General features: G+C 36.9%; 1 long non-coding RNA gene and 2 pseudogenes across 1 annotated transcript in view; 1 reads left to right on the top strand and 2 right to left on the bottom strand.

Moving 5' to 3' along the window:
* LOC144251894 (uncharacterized) overlaps nucleotides 1-4419 on the top strand; it is a 42337-nt gene extending 37918 nt beyond the window's left edge. Inside the window, exon 6 of the long non-coding RNA XR_013342813.1 lies at nucleotides 4263-4419. This is a non-coding gene — a long non-coding RNA (uncharacterized LOC144251894). The remainder of the gene's footprint in view (nucleotides 1-4262) is intronic.
* A 5189-nt stretch (nucleotides 4420-9608) lies between these two features.
* Nucleotides 9609-13199, bottom strand: LOC113175443 (NEDD4 family-interacting protein 1 pseudogene; annotated as a pseudogene).
* Nucleotides 13200-13442: 243 nt separating this feature from the next.
* Nucleotides 13443-14416, bottom strand: LOC144251892 (DNA repair protein RAD51 homolog 1 pseudogene; annotated as a pseudogene).
* Between the last annotated feature and the right edge of the window lie 4836 nt (nucleotides 14417-19252).

Raw genomic sequence — 19252 nt, 5'->3', positions numbered from 1 at the left:
CTAGATTCGATTAGATAGGTGAGAGGTTACTAAACTACTAAGGCAATGCAGTAAAAGTGGTTTTGTTTTTTTCCCCCCCTGTGCCTTAAAGTCGGGCTATTTGCAGCCACAGCAACCTGCATCCATTGGAGGGCAGTCTTGCACTTTTCAGTGAGGCAAGAGAGTCCACAGCTTTTTTTCTTTTTTTTTTTCTCCCAGTGTGAGGCTAAATCACCTGGCTGGAAAATGCAGGTGTGGGGATTCCAAGCAATCAGGAGATGATTTGCATTCAAAAGACAGCTTGCTGTGCTTGCAGGTGTGGGGAGGAAAAGGTGGGTCAAGTTGTTCCAGGCACCTGGAAAACCTCTGTTATGCAGGGCTTGGTGGCACAAGCCTGTAATCCCAGCAACTCAGGAGGCTGAGGCAGGAGGAATAGAGATAAAGTACAGAAAGGGAAATTTATAAAATTTATAGCACCAAATGCTTTCATTAGAAATTAGGAATGGTGCTGGGTTTGTTGGCACACACCTGTAATCCCAGCAGCTCAGGAGGCTGAAACAGGAGGATCAGGAATTCAAAGTCAGCCAGCCTCAGCAAGGATGAGGCACTAAGCAATAGAGTGAGACCCTGTCCCTAAATAAAATACAAAATGGGGTTGGAGATGTGGCTCAGTGGTCCAGTACCCTTGAGTTCAATCCACAGTGCCCCCTCCCCCCAAAAAAAACCCAAAAGATAGACCACTGACTCCAATTAAAATCAAATAAAAGCATGCTTATTATTTCGACCAGCCAGGCTGCCTCTCCCAACAAAAGACAGTCTTGTAGCTTTTTAGAAGCACAGCTTTATAGCCCAGGAAGTTACACAAAGGGGGATTACAGATAACAAAACTCTGAGAAGCATAACACAAAGGCTAGTTTATCTTTTTTGCTAGCCCCAACATCAGAATTTATGAAGGTCATTAGAGCCTCAGAGAGGGTTGTTATCTGGTCAGGGAAGGCCAAGCATGGGTGAGTAACAGGCACAGACAGGCATTCCAACCAGTTTAGAATTTGCAGTAATTTATTGAAAGCCGAAATTAGCTTTTTATGCCTTGGTGGCAAGATGGCTCCCAATTTTAAGAGGGTTTATCAAGTTCAGGAAAGGTAGCATTATTGTCTTTTCAGAAGAAAATCTAAATATATTTAAAACTATTTCATGCACAAGTGAATTTTGAGTATCATACTAAATACCTATGAGTTTCCAAATACAAATAAAGTTGCTCATTCTATTACCATTAGAAGTCTACAGTAAAAGCTTCAGAATGGTTATAATATGATGGCCAAACCCATAATTTTTAAAATAAAGCAAAAATAAATTTAAATAAATTTAAAATAAATTTTAAAAAATAATTAGGAAAGAGTGATGGGAAAACTTTTAAATTCAGTGTGGAGTGTGATTCAGCCTAGACTAGAGGTCTTGAATTAAAGCTGCTGACCCACCTCATGGCCTAGAAAGCCACTTTGTGGGTGCTGGGGCTGGGGCTGAGTGGTAGCGCATTTGCATGGTATTTGTGAGGCACTGGGTTTGATTCTCAGCACCATGCTTAAATAAATAAAAATAAAGATTTATCAACAACTAAAATTTTTTTTTTAAAAAATGAAAGTCATGTTGTGTCCCTTTGGAGGTGGAGGCAAACTGCAACTGAAAGGCTTTTTAGAAAGAGGCAATGAGCACAACAATTAGGCAAACATAAAAAGAAGATATTGGGTAGAGATTCCTTGATGTATATGACCAGAGCATGAAGTTTGAAATAAATTATCACTAGGTGTCATTTATTAAAATTATTTATGTGTATATACTTATGAACAGAAAAAAATTGGTTTGTCAAATGTAGAATGAATGGGGATAATCAACACTTTATTTTTTTTTAAAATTCTTTTTCTTTTAGGTGGACACACTATATTTATTTATTTATTTTTTAGAGAGGGGGGAGAGAAAGAGAGAATTTAATATTTATTTTTTTTGTTTTTGGCGGACACAACATCTTTCTTTGTATGTGGTGCTGAGGATCGAACCTAGGCCGCACGCATGCCAGGCGAGCATGCTATCCCTTGAGCCACATCCCCCGCCCCCTCAACTCTTTATTAATTAGGCTTTCTATATTAAGTTTTCATCCTCAAAGACTCTGTTTTAATTTACATTGGGCTATATTATCTATTTTAACTTAGAGTTCATGGGAATGAAATGGGATCCCATTTGATTAAGGCAACTTGTAAGTGTCAAAGCTTTACCTTAACTTTATTTTTCATTCTCTCAGAGCATATTTTACAGCATTGAATATTACGACTATGAGAATGTTACTCAAGATAACAGTTAAAGGGCAAATTTATCTAGTTTTCTCTGTATTGTAGTAGCAACTTGCCTTGTTTTTTTTTTTTTTTTCTTTCTTTCTTTGGTACCAAGGATTGAGCTCAAAGGCCACTAAACCACATCCCGCCCTTTTTTGTCTCTTATTTATTTATTTATTCATTCATTTTGTGTTAAGAGGTGGATTGACAATTCCAAACAACATTTCTTTCTTTTTTTTTCTTTTAGAGAGAGAGAGAGAGGAGAGAGAGAGAGAGAATTTTAATGTTTATTTTTTTTAGTATTTGGCGGACACAACATCTTTGTTGGTATGTGGTGCTGAGGGTCGAACCCGGGCCGCACGCATGCCAGGCAAGCGCGCTACCGCTTGAGCCACATCCGCAGCCCATAAGTAATATTTTTTGTATAATAACCATTATTTTGCGCGTGGATTTTATTCCTCATTAGTGTATATATGGTTGAAAATGCTAAATACTTTTTTTTGAAATATCTAGATATCTAGATGTTATGGGCTGGGGGTGTGGCTCAAGCCATATCGCGCTCACCTGGTTGAGGAAAAAAAGCGGAGGAAAGAGGCGGAACTTGATGTCTAGGTAGTAGCTGTTCCCTGAGACTCCCTGACACCTTAGAAAGGTAACCAGACTTACAGCCTCTCCTCCCCACATTCTCGCTGCCCCCACCCCATTCTAGGGTTTAAACCCTGGCACTTTACCACTAAGCAACATCCCAGGTCCTTTTGAGACAGGGTTTTACTAAGTTGGTGAAGGTCTCACTAAATTGGTGAGGTTGGCATCCTTCTTGCCATACTTCTAACTTAGCCTCCTAGGTCATCATTTTTTGCACAAGAGTGCTGTAGCAGGACCACAGAGATGTGAGATCCCAAGGCCACTGTTGCCAGCAGAGTGCCCTTATCTCCCCAGTGAATGGGGCACCCTTCTTTTTTTTTTTTTAAAGAGAGAGTGAGAGAGGAGAGAGAGAGAGAAACATGTCAATCATGTTTCTTCTTTTTGTTACCACTGAGATACATGGTGAAAGAGGGGAGGTTCCCATAGCCAGAGTGCCCATTTTCCATCTCTATCAGGGTTCTGAGATACTCTCTTGATAATAAATTTGTGGCAGTCATCCACCTGGGCAGACTTGCAGGATTTTCATTTTCCACAAACTATTTTTTTTAAGAGAGAGAGAGAGAGAAAATTTTTTTAATATTTATTTTTTAGTTCTCGGCGGACACGACATCTTTGTTGGTATGTGGTGCTACCGCTTGAGCCACATCCCCAGCCCAAGGGGCATCCTTCTTGTCAGCCTGAAAAATGCAGCCTCAAGTAAGACCTCAGTAATTCAGAAGTGCTCTGAATGCATGTCTCCCTCTTGCCATCTGCTAAGCCACACCCTGGTCCCAAATCTCCTCATAGCTCCTTGGCAATGGTTATGTTCCTGAAAGCTGGGTCCTTGTCCCCATGTCAATCAAATAATGAGGACATGGTTTTGGGTTTTTTTTAGTTATATATGGATATAATATCTTTATTTTGTTTATTTATTTTTATGTGGTGCTGAGGATCGAACACTTTAGCCTCAAATAAAATCAGGATGTAGTACACATAATTATCACCATATGATAAGTCTTCTATGAATCATCAGTAAGAGAGGGACATCTATTTGTATACATCCAGAAGACAGCATTCTTCACTTTGCTTTACCACATGTCCTCGGACAACATCAGGATACATGGTGAGAGGAGACTTACAAAGCAGTATATGGGAGTCAAAAGGTCATCATTTTTTGCACTTGTCCTTGGAAAACATCCATCAGAGTGACATTAAAGTGCTCTTCATTCTGAATGTGGGTATAAAAGTAACATTCCCAGAGCCTGTGTTTGTATTATGCTGGATGTATTCTTTACTATCATTCACTAATGAATTTTTGTTTTTTTTCCGTAGGATTTGGAGGATAACACCCAGACAGGGAAACGTGCCATTGTTCCTGCTACTGTATATTGTTTCATTTTTTTGTGCTACATATTTTTGACATATGAAAGTTTGTCTTCAGTTAGGGATATCTGGCACAGCTTTGATTAGGGAGGGAAATTTTGACTCTGCTTCGGGATGGAGTGAAATGATTCTCTCAACCCAAGGTAGAAGGGTAAGTATCTTTGTTGATGGTGATATCCACATAGAAAGGTAAGTATTTTTATTGGTAGTAACGTAGTGATATTACATATTCTGATACCACTCAGAAAGGCAAAATTATCCTGGCTGAGGCAGGAGGATCGTAAGATAATATTATTTTTACTGCTCCATGTATTTTACACAAATGACAATAGTTTTAACCCAATGTGAACTTTCATTTCACTGAATGTTCCATCAATGTACACTAAGAATAGTGGAAATTTTGATTCTTGACATGTACACAAATCACCAGGAGAAAGGGAATATTTCTTAATGCTAGGAAGACGTAAATTGCAGCAAAAAGTCTTCAGTAAGGTTTCTCACAATATGGCCAAAATAATATCAGAAAGAGGGAAAGAGAAATAAAAAATATCAGAAATTCAAGGTTAAATATCGCATAATGAAGAGTAAATTTGAAACACACACATTATTTTTCCATTTGGTGGCCTCAAATGTATCTAACAGTGGCAAGTTGAGTGTGAAACGTGTCACAGTAGAAGAATGTCTTGTAAGAAAAGTCCGCTGAGTTCCCAGTCAGAATGGGGGACTCTACTCAGGACCAGAAAGAGAGGGGTTCTTGGCCTTGGAATGTGAAATGCATTTCTTCTGGCAGAACTCTGATTAGGGGCAGAGATCCTTCCAAAGTGTGCTTTGGAGTGAAGTGATGATGCGCTCCACTTGGCCTTCTATGTGGAGTTCCAGAAGGTAAGGGAAGTGTCTTTACTGCTGGTGATATACACATGGGAGGAGATGGCACTTGTCACCAGTGTGCCTCACCACGTGGCCTCAATCATTCTCCAAATGTGTGGCTGTAGGTGGTCTACCTTGCAGCTGATCTTCCTCTGACACAAACCATCGGGACTGTTCTGTGCTCTCTGGGTCCAGACTGAATGTGGCTGTACATGCCAGAAACAGGGGGGCACACAGCACACACGTGGGAGGTTTCCATAGGTAGAGACTGGTTTGCAGCTGGCACTTTATTCCATTCCCAGGAGAGATGAACACCCGGTGGCAATGTAGTCCCTTCGGGGTGGAGTGTGACTTGAGTTTCTTCACTGCTGCCCTCTGAAGACTGAGCTGTCCTTCTTTCAGATACATAGTGCCAGTTGGTTGGGTATGTAGCTCCAATGAAATAAGAGGTGAGGCAGAGAGAGGCCACTTTCCTTCAGGGCTGTTGTCAACTACTGTGAGGGGTCAAGGCCAGTATAATTCACTTCCCCAAATACTGAACACAGAGAGTGGGAATTGTGAAGAATGATGGCAAGGAAAGGCTTGAGAATACTTGCTATCCTTGGTAGTTGTCCTGGAGAGACTGGTTCAGTGGTAGCCTAAAGAGAGAGTTTCAGAAAAGGAACCACCTGACTTACGTGTTGTACTTGGGCAGCAGCTGATAAAAAGAATAGTATAGAATATATAATCATTTTATATAAAATAAAAAGGATCCCATATATAACACTATGAAATAATTATACATTATATGGAATTATATAATTGTATCGGATCAATGGCCAGCATCTCATTGTGGGGTTCTTTTTCCTGCCCAGGAGAATCTAATCTACCCTAAAACTTAAAAGTCTCAAATAATTAGTGAATAACAAAACACAAATATTCAGAAATATATTTACAAAAGGCGTTTATTTGAGAGGGTAGATCAATGGCAGGGATAAGATTTCCAGGGTAGAGTCTTGTCAGGTTACACCCATCTCAGGTGCTGTGTGAGATCTTTGGCAAAGCTTGAGGGTGAAGTTCACCTGCATCAGGCCATCCAGCCCTGTAGTCATGCCATGGGAAATTCCCAATGCATAAAAAGTGTATTTCAAAGTGTAATTTTATAACAAATATAAGAAAATTAAATATTAGACCTAATGTTTATAGAAATATGTAATATATTAAATCATAATGTCATCTATCATATATCATTGTTCCACTGTTATATTTGTTTATCCATTCTCTGATACCACACTTTCTTGATTTATAGATTTATTGATTTTTAGATTTATAGGAAGACTTATAAATTGTGTTCTTTGCTTTTTCTTATAAATTTTTGAATTATCTTGTTCTTGCTTTCTATGAATAATTCTATTAATGTGCCTATTAAGATTGAATTCAAGCTGGGCACAGTGGCACACACCTGTAATCCTAGCAATTTGGGGGGGCTGAAGCAGGAGGATCACAAGTTCAAAGCCAGCTTCAGTAAAAGTGAGGAGCTAAGCAAGTCAGGGAGAATCTGTCTCTAAATTAAATACAAAATAGGACTGGGGATGTGACTCTGTGGCTGAGTGCCCCTGAGTTCAATCCCTGGTACCTGGGGAAAAAAAAAAAGATTGAATTCAATCTGTAGAAGAATTTGGGAAAAATTTACATGTGAACAATATTTTGTCTTCTAGGCCACAAACATGGTTTATTAGATAGCTTTGTTACTATAACAATTTACCTAAGGAAATCTACTTTAAAACAGAGTTTTGTGTACTCATATTTCTGGAGTATGTGTGGTCTCTCTCTCTCATAAGAATACCAGGATTCTGTAATATGTGTCTCATCCTAATCAGTTAATCTAATCACTTCCTAGTGGCCTTTCAACTCTAAACACCATACCTAAATTAAGTTTCCACCCTCTTAATCAATTAACATCAGATTTTTGTCATTAAATTCCTGCATGTGTTCCAGGAAACAAGCAATGTGTAAACTAATATTCTGTCCCTGCCAGCTCTCCTCCTCAAACTCATGTCCTTCTCGCATACTACATACAGTGATTTCATTCCCCAATAATTCTAAATTCAAAAGGCCAAATCCCAAATGTCATCTGAGAGTCAAGGCAACCTGTCTACTTCTTTTTTTTGTGTGTGTGTGTGTGAGAGAGGAGAGAGAGAGAAAATTTTTTTTTAATATTTATTTTTTAGTTATCGGCGGACACAACATTTTTGTTGGTATGTTGTGCTGAGGTTCGAACCCGGGCCGCATGCATGCCAGGCGAGCGCGCTACCGCTTGAGCCACATCCCCAGCCCCCAACCTGTCTACTTCTAAGATATAATTGTGGGTTACGCAAAGTATACATTCCCATTCTAAAACAGAGAAGTAGGAAAGTAGAAAAGCGGAATCAGCCCCAAGCAAGACTGAAACCTAGCATGGCAAACATGATATCTTTAAGCTCTAAATCTGGACTCTCAATATGTTATATGTCTATCCTTATACCATCACCACATTCTTTTGATTACTATATAGTGTGTTTTGAAAGCGTGAAGTATAAATATTCCAGCTTTATTCTTATTTACCAATATTGTTTTGGCTATTTGGAGTCCATTGTAATTCCATATAAATTTTAAGATCCGCTTTTTAATTGTGCAAAATGAACAGATGGAAATTTGATGAATATTGTGTTAAGTCTGTAAATCAGTGTGATTATTTGTGTCTTAACAATATGACGTTTTGTAATGCATGAAAGTACGATGCATTTCCATTTACTGATGTCTTTAATTTCATTCAATAACGTTTTGCCATTTTCAGTGTACATATCTTGTATTTGTTATATTTCTTGGTAAATATTTTACTCTTTTGATCCTTTTATAAATGAAATTGTTTTAATTGTTTTAATTTCTTTTTTGGATTTTTCATTGCTAGTGTTTCATTGTTGAGAGGCAAATCTCTGGTCTCAAATGTGCTTGGCAAGTGCTTTACCACTGGGCACTACCTCTAGTCCCCTAATTTCAAAAAAAAAAAATTTTGTAATTAGTTATAGCTGTATACTGTATTTCACTACATAATTGTAACAGATTTAATGCTTTTTTTTTTTTTTTTAAGTAACAACCATTATGTGAAGCTTTTAAGAATTGTGCTGGTATTACTTAAATCATTTATTACTAGATTATCTTTGCTGCAAGATTAGAATGCATGGAATACTTATGAATATACATTTATGCAGTGGTGAAAATTATGTGGTAAAGAACAGTCCTTATCTTTTATCTTACAACTTTTCTCAATTAATTTATTATCTCTAATAGTTTTTACATAGTTTAGATCCTATAATCTCTGAATAGTTTTATTTTTCCACATTATGATGTCTCTTTTTTTTTTGTTGTTGTTGTTGTTTAATTTAATTGCCCTGGCTACAACTTCTTGTACTGTGTTGAACAGAATTGGTAAGAGAGGATATAGTTGTACATATCTTTTTTTTTTTTTTTTTTTTTTTTTTTTATACTGGGGATTGAACTCAGGGACACTCAAACACTGAGGACATATCCCCAGTCCTATTTTGTATTTTTTGAAAGGTGTATTTATAGTTTTAATATAGCAAACCAAGGTGAATTACCATTTGGGCAGAAAGCACATCATTCTACATTTATAATGCATCAGTTTCTGCTAACACATTGTAAAAGCAAGTAGTACAGTATGTTAGGGATCATCTCAGAAGTTCCAAACTAATTCTTTGTTCTTAGTACCTAATCCTCTGGGACTCTAATTATACAGTGTGAAGAATTACATTTTAGTAATTAATTTGTATTTCTCCTTAACCTTTCTATTTTATACAGTGACAAAACCTTTAGAATTCCTTAGGTACACACCATATAAAAATAAGGTACTGAAAAATTTCAAATACAGACCATAAAAAGTTAATGTTTATTTATGAATTAAGAACATATTTTTGACCACACCTTAAATGTATTTTTGCACTAAAATTTTGCTTCCAGGTGGTAACACATAGTACAATAAATTTGTAGATTAATTTTAACAGCAAATATGGATTATGTGCAGAAATGCAGTCATAACAAAAATTTTTCCTTTTGAGAAAACCCCTTTAAAATAGCTAGCCTTAAACATATCTTACACTAAAATCTTTTTTAATTTCCTAATTTGCTTTGAGATGGAGCATGAATAAAGCAAGACTGCCCCCTACTGAGTAAACTGACATGGCTCATGCTATTTAAAACGACTCCAAACAATACGTAAGGCATTATTAATACATCACATACTTGATTGCAAGAGCTTTTAAAAACATTAACCACTAATGATTCAATGATTACAGAATTCTGCATTAACCATTAAAAGTCTATACCTAGGAACAAGTAGAAAGAAATGATCTTTTTCAACAGTACTTTATTTTTTAAAGCAGGTGATTATTACTCTGTTCTGCATCTTGATTCACTTCCTGCAGGTGTTCTCTTGCTTCTTGAGAGAGAATTCATAAACGCAGGAAGGCCTTTGCCAGAAAACATCTTTAATAAATAAAGAGAACTCTGGTCCTGGGGAGATTTGAGAAAGTTTCTGGCATCTTCCGGACTTTTGCATAATTGACAAATCCTCTGAGAAACAGGAGAAAGCCTAAAACCAGGAACACCCACCAGAACCAGTACTGAACCATCAAAGTATCCAGGGAAATAGGTGGAAAACTTGACAATCAGGATCCACTTAATTGGAGAGAGACCAAATCCTGAGATGGCCCCATACCTTCCTGCAGCTGAGGTGGTCAGGCAAAAAGACAGGAAAAACTCAATCCAGTTGAAGACGAATGCCATGAAAAAAGTTAACGTGAAAGTCCCATCACTTCCTATCCTCAGCTGTTCAGCATCATCAAAATCATCCCGGCCCATAAAATCTTCATCTCTTCCAGGAACTAAAGGGATGGTAGCTTCAGCTTTCAACCTCCTCATAACTCGGCAGTGTTGTAGCCACGTTATAAGATGGGGGCTTTGGAAACCCAGATTCGTTGTTGTAGTCAAAATAGGCTGCACTATCTGCAGAGATGCTGCTGTAAGGTGGTGGAGCATCACCTGCAGCCTGCTCAGGTTCCCCAGGCTCTTCTTCATTCTGCAACTGTTGGCTGCCATAGGCCGGCTCCAGTTCCGCCAGCGCCGCCAACGCCAATGCCAGGGCGCAGCCGGCCGCAGGGAAAGAAGTCAAATGAGCGAGCTGAAGGGGCCCTGGCGCTGCGGCCTGGGAGCGCTGCCAGGCTGAGAGGGATGCACCTCGCGTGGGTCTCGGGGGTCGCTGCTCCCCCAGAGACGCTCTGCTCAGGTTGTCCCTATTTTGTATTTTATTTAGACAGAAGGTCTCACTGAGTTGCTTAGTGCTTCCCTGTTGCTGAGGCTGGCTTTGAATTCACGATCCTCCTGCCTGAGCCTCCTGAGCCGCTGGGATTACAGGCATGTGCCACCATGCCCAGCTAATTTTTGTTTTGTTTTGTTTTAGGTACTGGGGATTGAACTCAGGGTGTTTTACCACCAAGCTGCATCCTAACCCTTTATAATTTTTTGTTTTTCATTTGGAGTCAGAGTCTCTCACTAAGTTGCCAAAGCTGAACTTTGGATGCTCTTGCCTCAGTCTCCTGAATCACTAGGATAAGTCATGTGCTACCATGCTGGGCATTTTTCTAATATTTTTGGAAAGTTTTCAATTTTTCCCTTTGAAGTATGATGTTACCAGTGGGATTTTCTTAGATTCCCTTCTCAAGTTGTGTTTGTTCCCTTATATCCTTAGTTTGTTGAATGGTTTTATTATGAAAAAGCATTGAGTTTATTCAAATGCTTTTTCTGCATCAGTTGAGATGACCATGTGTTTATTCATCCTTTTGATAAATTATTCATTATTGTATGTATATAACTTAATTATAAGAGTTTATTAATGAATACCAACTGTTTTTCATATGTTGAAACACTGTTGCATTACTGGGATAAATTTCAGTTGGTCAGGGTATATAATTATTTTAATGTGCTCCTGCATTTGGGTTGCTGATATTTTGTTGAGTACTTTTGTATTTATACTTTTGAAAGATACGGTTCTGCAATCTTCTTGTTATTCCTTTGTCTGATTTTGTTGTAGTAATTTTGGTTTTATAGAATGATTAAAAAATATATTCTCTCCCAATGAATTTTTTTTAATCTTTGGGAAAATTTTGTTCTTACATATTTTATTTATTTTTAGTTATGAAAATAAATGAATCATGAACATGAAATTTGCCATCTTAACCATTTTTAAATGTACAATTAACTGTCAATTCTTACATTCACATTGCTGTGCAACAGTTACCATCATCAGTCTCTAGAACCTTCATCTTGCTAAGTTGAAACTGTGCATCCATTAAACAAAAATATCTCATTTTCCCCTCTGTTCAGTTCCAAGCAACCACCATTGTACTTTTTCTGTGAATTTTACTATTCCTAGTACTTCATTTAAGTAGAGTGGTACAGAATTTGTTCATTTGTGCCTGACCAAATTTATATAGCATAATATCCTCAAGGTTCATTTGTGTTGTACTTTGTGCCAGGAATTCCTTCCTCTTTAAGACTGAAAAATATTTCATTGTAGGTATATGCCACATATTGTTCCATTCATCCATGGATGTACACGTGAGTTGATTCCATCTTTTGGTTATTTATCAATAATACTGGCAAGCATTCATTTAAAAATTTCTCTTTCAGATCCTACCAGAATTCACTAGTGAAGCTGTTTCTTTCTGTGTGTGTGTGTGTGTGTGTGTGTGTGTTCAGATATTTGTTTGTTTGTTTTTTTAGAATTTTTTTTTTTTAATATTTATTTTTTAGTTCTCGGCGGACACAACATCTTTGTTGGTATGTGGTGCTGAGGATCGAACCCGGGCCGCACCCATGCCAGGCGAGCGCGCTACCGCTTGAGCCACATCCTCAGCCCAGATATTTGTTTGTTTGTTTCTGTGTTTCCTTTTGGTATAGGGGATTAAACCCAGAGGTGCTTAACCACTGAGCCACATTCTTAGGCCTTTTTATTTTTTATTTTGAGACAGGGTCACGCTAAGCTGCCAAGGATGCCCTTGAACTTGTGATCCTCGGGCTTCAACCTCCTGTTTCTTCCGGATTACAGGTCTGTGACACCAGGTTTTGTTGAGCTTGTTGAATGTTTAGATTCATGTATTTCATAAATCTTGGGGAATTGGGCACCATTATATATATCTTCAAGTATGTTTTCTTTTTTCTATCTCCCACCTCTTTCTGGTATTCACATTATATATATGTTGGTGTGTTTGTTTTTATTTTCTTTCCTCAGATGGGATCACCTGTAAATTCACTGATATTTTTCTTCTGTCTACTCCAATCTGCTGTTGCAACCTTCTAGTGAATTTTTTATTTCACTGGTTATGCTTTCTAATTGCAGACTTTCTGCGTGTTTCCTTTTTTATAATTTCCATCTCTTTATTGATATTTTCTTAGTGGTAAGCTACATTGTGATTGTTTCTTTAGGTCTTTGAGCATATTTTAAATAATTGATTAAAAATTTTTGTCTAATCATCCCAATGTCTTATCTTCCTCAAGCACCAAATCTGCTTATACAGCCTCTGAAATGTATAAGATTCCAGAATTATCCTAAATATGAAGGGCTGATGGCCCAGCAAGACTTGTGGAAGACTTCTTAAGCAAAACAGATTTTTACATATGAGAGAGTTTAGGTACAAAACTTTAACACTTGTCTTGAGTTTCACTGATGGAGCTGTGAAGAGAGCCATTCCCTTGTCTACAGAGGTCAGGCATTTTATTTTAGAATTATTCAAATTATTCAAATAATTATTCAAATTATTCAAAAAGAGTCATATCTCCCCAATTTTGGCTCTCTTGAAGATTGTCCAATAGGCACCTGTTCAACGTGAGTAAACAGCAAACTTGTCATAGGATTGGTATTCTTACCTCTCCTCCAAAAATCAGAGAAATCACATAGTGATAATACATTCCAGAAGCAGTGAACATTTCAGATCAGTTTGTAAATACTGATCTGTCTCCTGTTCACACCACGAGAAAAGCTAATATAATAGCTGCTTTCCTGGGAGCCTTTTCCTGACAATCACAATAGGAAGAGGCCTGTGAAGAACCCCACAGAATAGTCCTCTCCATTGGGCCGCAGTAGTTAAAATTTATCACAAGAAAGTGAACAATGATTCAGTCTTTGGAATCTCTTCATCATATCCACATGAATTGCAAACAGTTTCAGCTTCAAGAACTTCTGCAATCCCCTCTTCCTTTCCTCAGATACAGTCTGGTTATTGATGCATGAGCAATATTTACTTCAGTTGGCTTTTTGGGATCTGCAGCAAACAGGATTCTCTTTCCACCTGGTTTGTGATTACCATTACTATACCAAACTTATCAGCAAGTTGTAGAAGCATCTGTGGAAATCTGACCACCTGTTTGGTGGAGAGCTCTCCTTAACCCAAGTAGTCTGTTCTACAGACAGTATATATACTATCTATAATACTCAGTTACATACCTGGACTCCACCTTCATGGTTGATGCTTTATAAAGAAACTGGGGCTGCAGTTGTAACTTAGTGGTAGAGCAGTTACCTATCGTGCACAAGGCATGATTAGTCCTCAGTTGTGCAAAACAAATACCAAAAAAAGAAGCTTATTTTGATGGTCTGTGTTGAATACTCAAGAATAAGCTATGTTGTCCAGAACATGACTGCCATAAAGGCCATATCTCTATTTTTTATGTAGTGTTGAGGATTACAGGTGCCCTCTGTGTCAATGTATATGGACTTCCTTCCCCTCTACACAAGTCAATGAGAAGCTGGCAAATTAACAGTTAGTGTATGACAGCTCTGGTTTTCCCAGTTTACTATACTCCAAACATCTCTGTGATCCTGTCTCAATTCTTCAAGGAAGTTGTCTTTCAAACACTTTGGAGCCAGTTGTAATATATTTGATTTCTGACTGCCTTTGGTAGAATTCGTTTGCATTGCTGAAACTCACTTGAACTAATTTAGCTGCCTTAGCAATTACCTTTATTAGCCCTTTGGTGGAGAGAAGATTGCCTTTGCAGTGTGGAATCCAGTTTCTTCTGATTTTTTCACATCATTATTCTCCATTCCTCTAACTGTGAAATAGATTGTGGGCTGAAGCTTTCTTCTTCCACTGAAGTATATGCATTTGCTTCAGGCTGCATCTGAATAGCTATGTCTTTACTTCCTGTTCTTTAGACACCCTCTGCTTAAAGCTCCTGCAAACCGAACTGAGGTTATATCGTTTTTAAATTTTATTTATTCTGCTTGTTTTTGGTGCTTAACTTCCTTTTCAAAGCATCTTTTAAAAGTTTTTTTAAAAATATTTTTTAGTTGTAAATGAACACAATATCTTTATTTATTTTTATGTGGTGCTGAGTATCGAACGCAGTGCCTCACATGTGCAAGGCAAGCGCTTTACTGAGCCATAGCCCCAGCCCTTTTTTAAAGTTTTTAAGGTACAGGACTGGGGCTGGGACTCAGTGGTCGAGCTCTTGACTCACACTTGAGGCACTGGGTTTGATCCTCAGCACCACATAAAAAATAAATGAATAAATAAAGATATTATGTCCATCTGCAGCTAAAAATATTAAAACAAACAAAGGTTAAGGTATAATCCTAGGTTTTTATTTAGAGAATTTTCTCATTTGTTAACATCACTATTTATTGTAAAATTTTTAAGCAGTGCTTCAGCTATCACAATTTTATATCTCATCTTTTCATTTTCATTCAGTTCAAAATATTTTCTAATTTCCTTCAAAAATTTGATATTTATCTAATACATGTCTTAGTAATGTATTGTTTAATTTCTAATTGTTTGTAGACTTTCTGTGTGTCTTTCTGCTATTGATTTCCAATTGAATTATGTTATGGCCAGAGAACATACTTTAAATTAGTCCAATTCCTTTAGCTTTAGTATTGTTTTATTTGTGATTCACAAGTTTGTTTATTTTCTTGAATGTTCCATGTCTATTTTAAAGCAGTTTGTATTCTCTTGTTTTTTTGGGGATAGTGTGGTATAGATGTCTTTTAGGTGAATACGATTGATGATTGGTGTTCATGTCTTGTATGGAATGATTTTTTTTCAACTCATTCTGTGAATTACTGAAACTGTTATATCCAAGTATAATTGAAACTTTGTTTCTTTATTTCTATCAATGTTTGTTTTATTTAGAATGGTTTTGTTGTTGTCTTCTTGACAATCTAATCATTTTTTCATGTCCTCCTCCTTGCTAATATCCTCATATTGACATTTGTTTTTCTGATATCAGTATAGCCATAACAGTTTTTAATTGATTAGTGTTTGCATATTTATAAGTAATACATAAAGAGGTTTCCTGTGGAAATCTCATCAGTGGTTCTTGCTTTTTATTCATACTGTTAATCTGAAAAATAAGGACTGGAAAATAAAGAGAGTGGTAAATATGTGGATTGATGTATGTTATTATAGCATGGCTTAATAAGCACGCATTGTGATGGTTTTAAAAGCATACCTTATGACCCACAAATTTCACTGAGTGAAACACCATATGAAAACTATATGAAAAGTATGTGCATATGTACACTAATAGATATGTATATTCATTTTAACAGTATTATTATAATCTCAGACTGTAAATAACTAAAATGTTCATAAAAAATATCCATGGAGGAATACCACAAACATTATGATAAAAGGCAGCTTCTAGAATGCTGATGATATTCTGATTCTTGGCCTTTTTTTGTGTGTGTGTGTGGTGTTGGTGATTAAACCCAGGGCCTCTTGTATGCTAGGCGAGCACTCTACCAACTGAGCTATATCCCCAGCCCCCTGATTATTCTTCTTCTTTTTTTTTTTTTTTATAATTTTAATATTTATTTTTTAGTTATCGGCGGACACAACAGCTTTGTATGTGGTGCTGAGGATCGAACCGGGGCCGCACGCATGCCAGGCAAGCGCGCTACCGCTTGAGCCACATCCCCAGCCCAGCCCCCTGATTCTTTTTTTTTTTTTTTTTTTAGAGAGAGAGAGAGAGAGAGAGAGGAGAGAGAGAAAGAATTTTTAATATTTATTTTTTAGTTTTCGGCGGACACAACATCTTTTTTTGTATGAGGTGCTGAGGATCGAACCCAGGGCCGCATGCATGCCAGGCGAGCGCGCTACCGCTTGAGCCACATCCCCAGCCCAAGCCCGGATTCTTGAAAGAGTAGTTATTATTGGTTCACTTGGTTATAATTTATATACCTTCACACTCCTGATTTATATATTTTTTGTATGTTACATTTCAATAAATAATAGTTTAATTTATAAAATCTAGATATACATATATAAATTAAAGAAATGGTAGTATAGCTATGATGTGTATAAATACAGCTGATGTGTTCTAGGCCACATGTTAATCTAGAAAGCACTTAACTGTGGCAGAAAGACTCAGGGGAGATTTAAAAGAAAGTCCTTATGATCCTTACCTCCTGGTATTTACATAGCATGTAATTTCTTCTATTTGAATATTTCTTCTATTAGAATATCCTATTCTAACCAATAGGATCCTGCAAAGGTGATGGGATGCCTTTTTCATGAAAATGGTGGCATAATATTATGTGCAGTTTTAAAAATAGCCTCAAAAGACAGGCTAGGGCTGTAGCTCACTGGCAGAACACTTGCCTCACATGTGTGAGGCACTGTGTTCAAGCCTTAGTACCACATAAAAATAAACACATCAAGGTATTCTGTCCATCTAAATGTACATGGCATTAATTTATAGAAATTCATAGACAAATTGAACTAAGTTCAAAAGTTCCTTTCAATTACTGAGAAACCATATACAGAAGTCAACAGTATAGCTCAGTGGTAGAATGTTTGCTGTATATATGGCTCAGTGGTTAAACAACTGTGGGTTCAATCCCTGGCACCAAAAATAAATAAATAACAAAAATTTTAAAATTTTACACCTAATGAATGACCCTACAAAAGTTGCAGGACATTAAACCATCTGAAAAGGAAGTTAAGAAAACATATTTACAATAGCATCAAAAGAATAAAATACTTAGGATTTAACCGAGGAGATGAAAGACTTGTATACTGAAAATTACAAATGAAAGAAAGAAAACATCCCCAAAAGAAATGATATTGCATGTTCATAGATTGGAAAACTTTATATTGATAAGATCTCCATTCAAAATCTCAGTTTTATTTTGGTAAAAATAGAAAGATCTATCCTAGGCTCGGGGTGTAGCTTGGAGTTGTATCACTTTCCTAGCATGTGTAAGGCCCCAGGTTTTATCACTAGTACTGTAAACAAACAAACAAACAAATTCATCCATCAATCCATTCATCTATCCTAAATTTCACCTGGAATTTAAGGGACTCCAAATAGTAAAACAATCTTGAGAAAAAATAGATGGTGTTAGCATACTCCCCAAATTCAAATATACTGAAAAGCCTTAAGAAACTAGAAAAAGGGGCTGGGGATGTGGCTCAAGCGTTAACGCCTGGCATGCTTGGGGCACTGGGTTCGATCCTCAGCATCACATTTTAAAATAAAGATGTTGTGTCCACCGAAAACTGAAAAATAAAATATTAAAAAAAAGGAAGTAGAAAAAAGCCTAGTGTGGTGATATACACTTGTAATCCTCAGGAGGCTGAAGGAAAAAGATGTTATTGGGCAACTTAGCAAGACCCTGTTTTGAAAAAAATAAGGTTGGTGCCAGTGGTGTAGCTTAGTGGTAAAGTACCCCCTGTTTCAATCTGTAGTATTGGGGAAAGGAAAAAAAATAGAGAAAAAGCAAGCACGAAGAAGGATATAATAAAGAGAAAAACATAATCAATGAAAACGAATGTTGACTCTTTGAAATCATCAGTAAAATTGACAAAATTTTAAGCTAAGTGTCCAAGAAAGATGACTCACTAAGATCAAAAGATATTGTTATCCACTGTACAGAATTAAAAACTATTATGTGAGGATCATATGAACAATCCTATGCCAACCAATTAGATAAGCTAGGTAAAGAGAAATAATCCCAAGGAAGACACAAAGTACCAAAGCTAGTTTAAAAAGAAAAGATTAAAAAATTTTTAATATACCTGTAATAAGGAAAATAATTGAGTCAGTAATCAAAAACCTTCCAATGAAGGAAAGCCCAGAAGGGAATGAGTTCAACTATGAATTCTACTGATTGTTTACAGAATGATTAATAATAGTCCCTAAAATAGCCAAATTATGGATTCAAACTAGGTGCCCATCAACAGACAAATGGATAAAGAAAATGTGGTATATAAACATAATGGAGTATTACTTGGTCATAAAGATGAATGGAATTTTGGTATTTGCTGGTAAATGGAGGAAACTGGAGAACATCATGCTGAGTGAAATAAACCAGACCCAGAAAGTCTTTCTCATATGTGGAAGCTAGAGAGAAAAAAGAAATTAAAAAGGAGATGGATCTTGGGCTGGGGATATAACTCAGTTCGTAGAGTTCCTGCCTCACATGCACAAGGCCCTGGGTTCAATCCCCAGCACCTTTAAAAAAAACAAACAAACAAAAAAACGGATCTTAGGAAAACAGTAGGGAGATTATTAGATCAGAAGCAGGAACAAATTGGGTTGTGCATGAATTGAAGAATGAAGTTGAACAAATTATACTAGGTGTCTGTATGAATATACCATAATATATTTAAACTTTATATGTAACTAACATACCAAATAAAAATTATTTAATTAATTAGGAAGAACGAACAACCAAACAGAGCAAGGGCATCAGGAAGAGGGAGGAGGAGAGGAAAAGAAGTAGTACTGGGGGTTAAAATGAAGAAGAATACATGCATTTATGAATGTGTCAGAATGATCCTCACTATTATGTACAAGTGTAATCCACTAATAAAAGGGAAAAAAAAAAACATAAACAAAACAGCTGGGAATGGTGTCGCATGCCTGTAATCCCAGTGCATGAGGCTGAGGCAGGAGGATTGCAAGTTCAAAGACTATCTCAGCATTTAGAGACCCTAAGCAACTTAGCAAAACCCTGTCTCTAAATAAAATTTAAA

The sequence above is a fragment of the Urocitellus parryii genome, unplaced genomic scaffold (genome assembly GCF_045843805.1).
Source record: "Urocitellus parryii isolate mUroPar1 unplaced genomic scaffold, mUroPar1.hap1 Scaffold_2471, whole genome shotgun sequence".
NCBI classification, from domain to species: Eukaryota; Metazoa; Chordata; class Mammalia; order Rodentia; family Sciuridae; genus Urocitellus; species Urocitellus parryii.
Note: the sequence above shows the minus strand (reverse complement) of the source record. Positions and strands in the feature narration are given on the sequence as shown.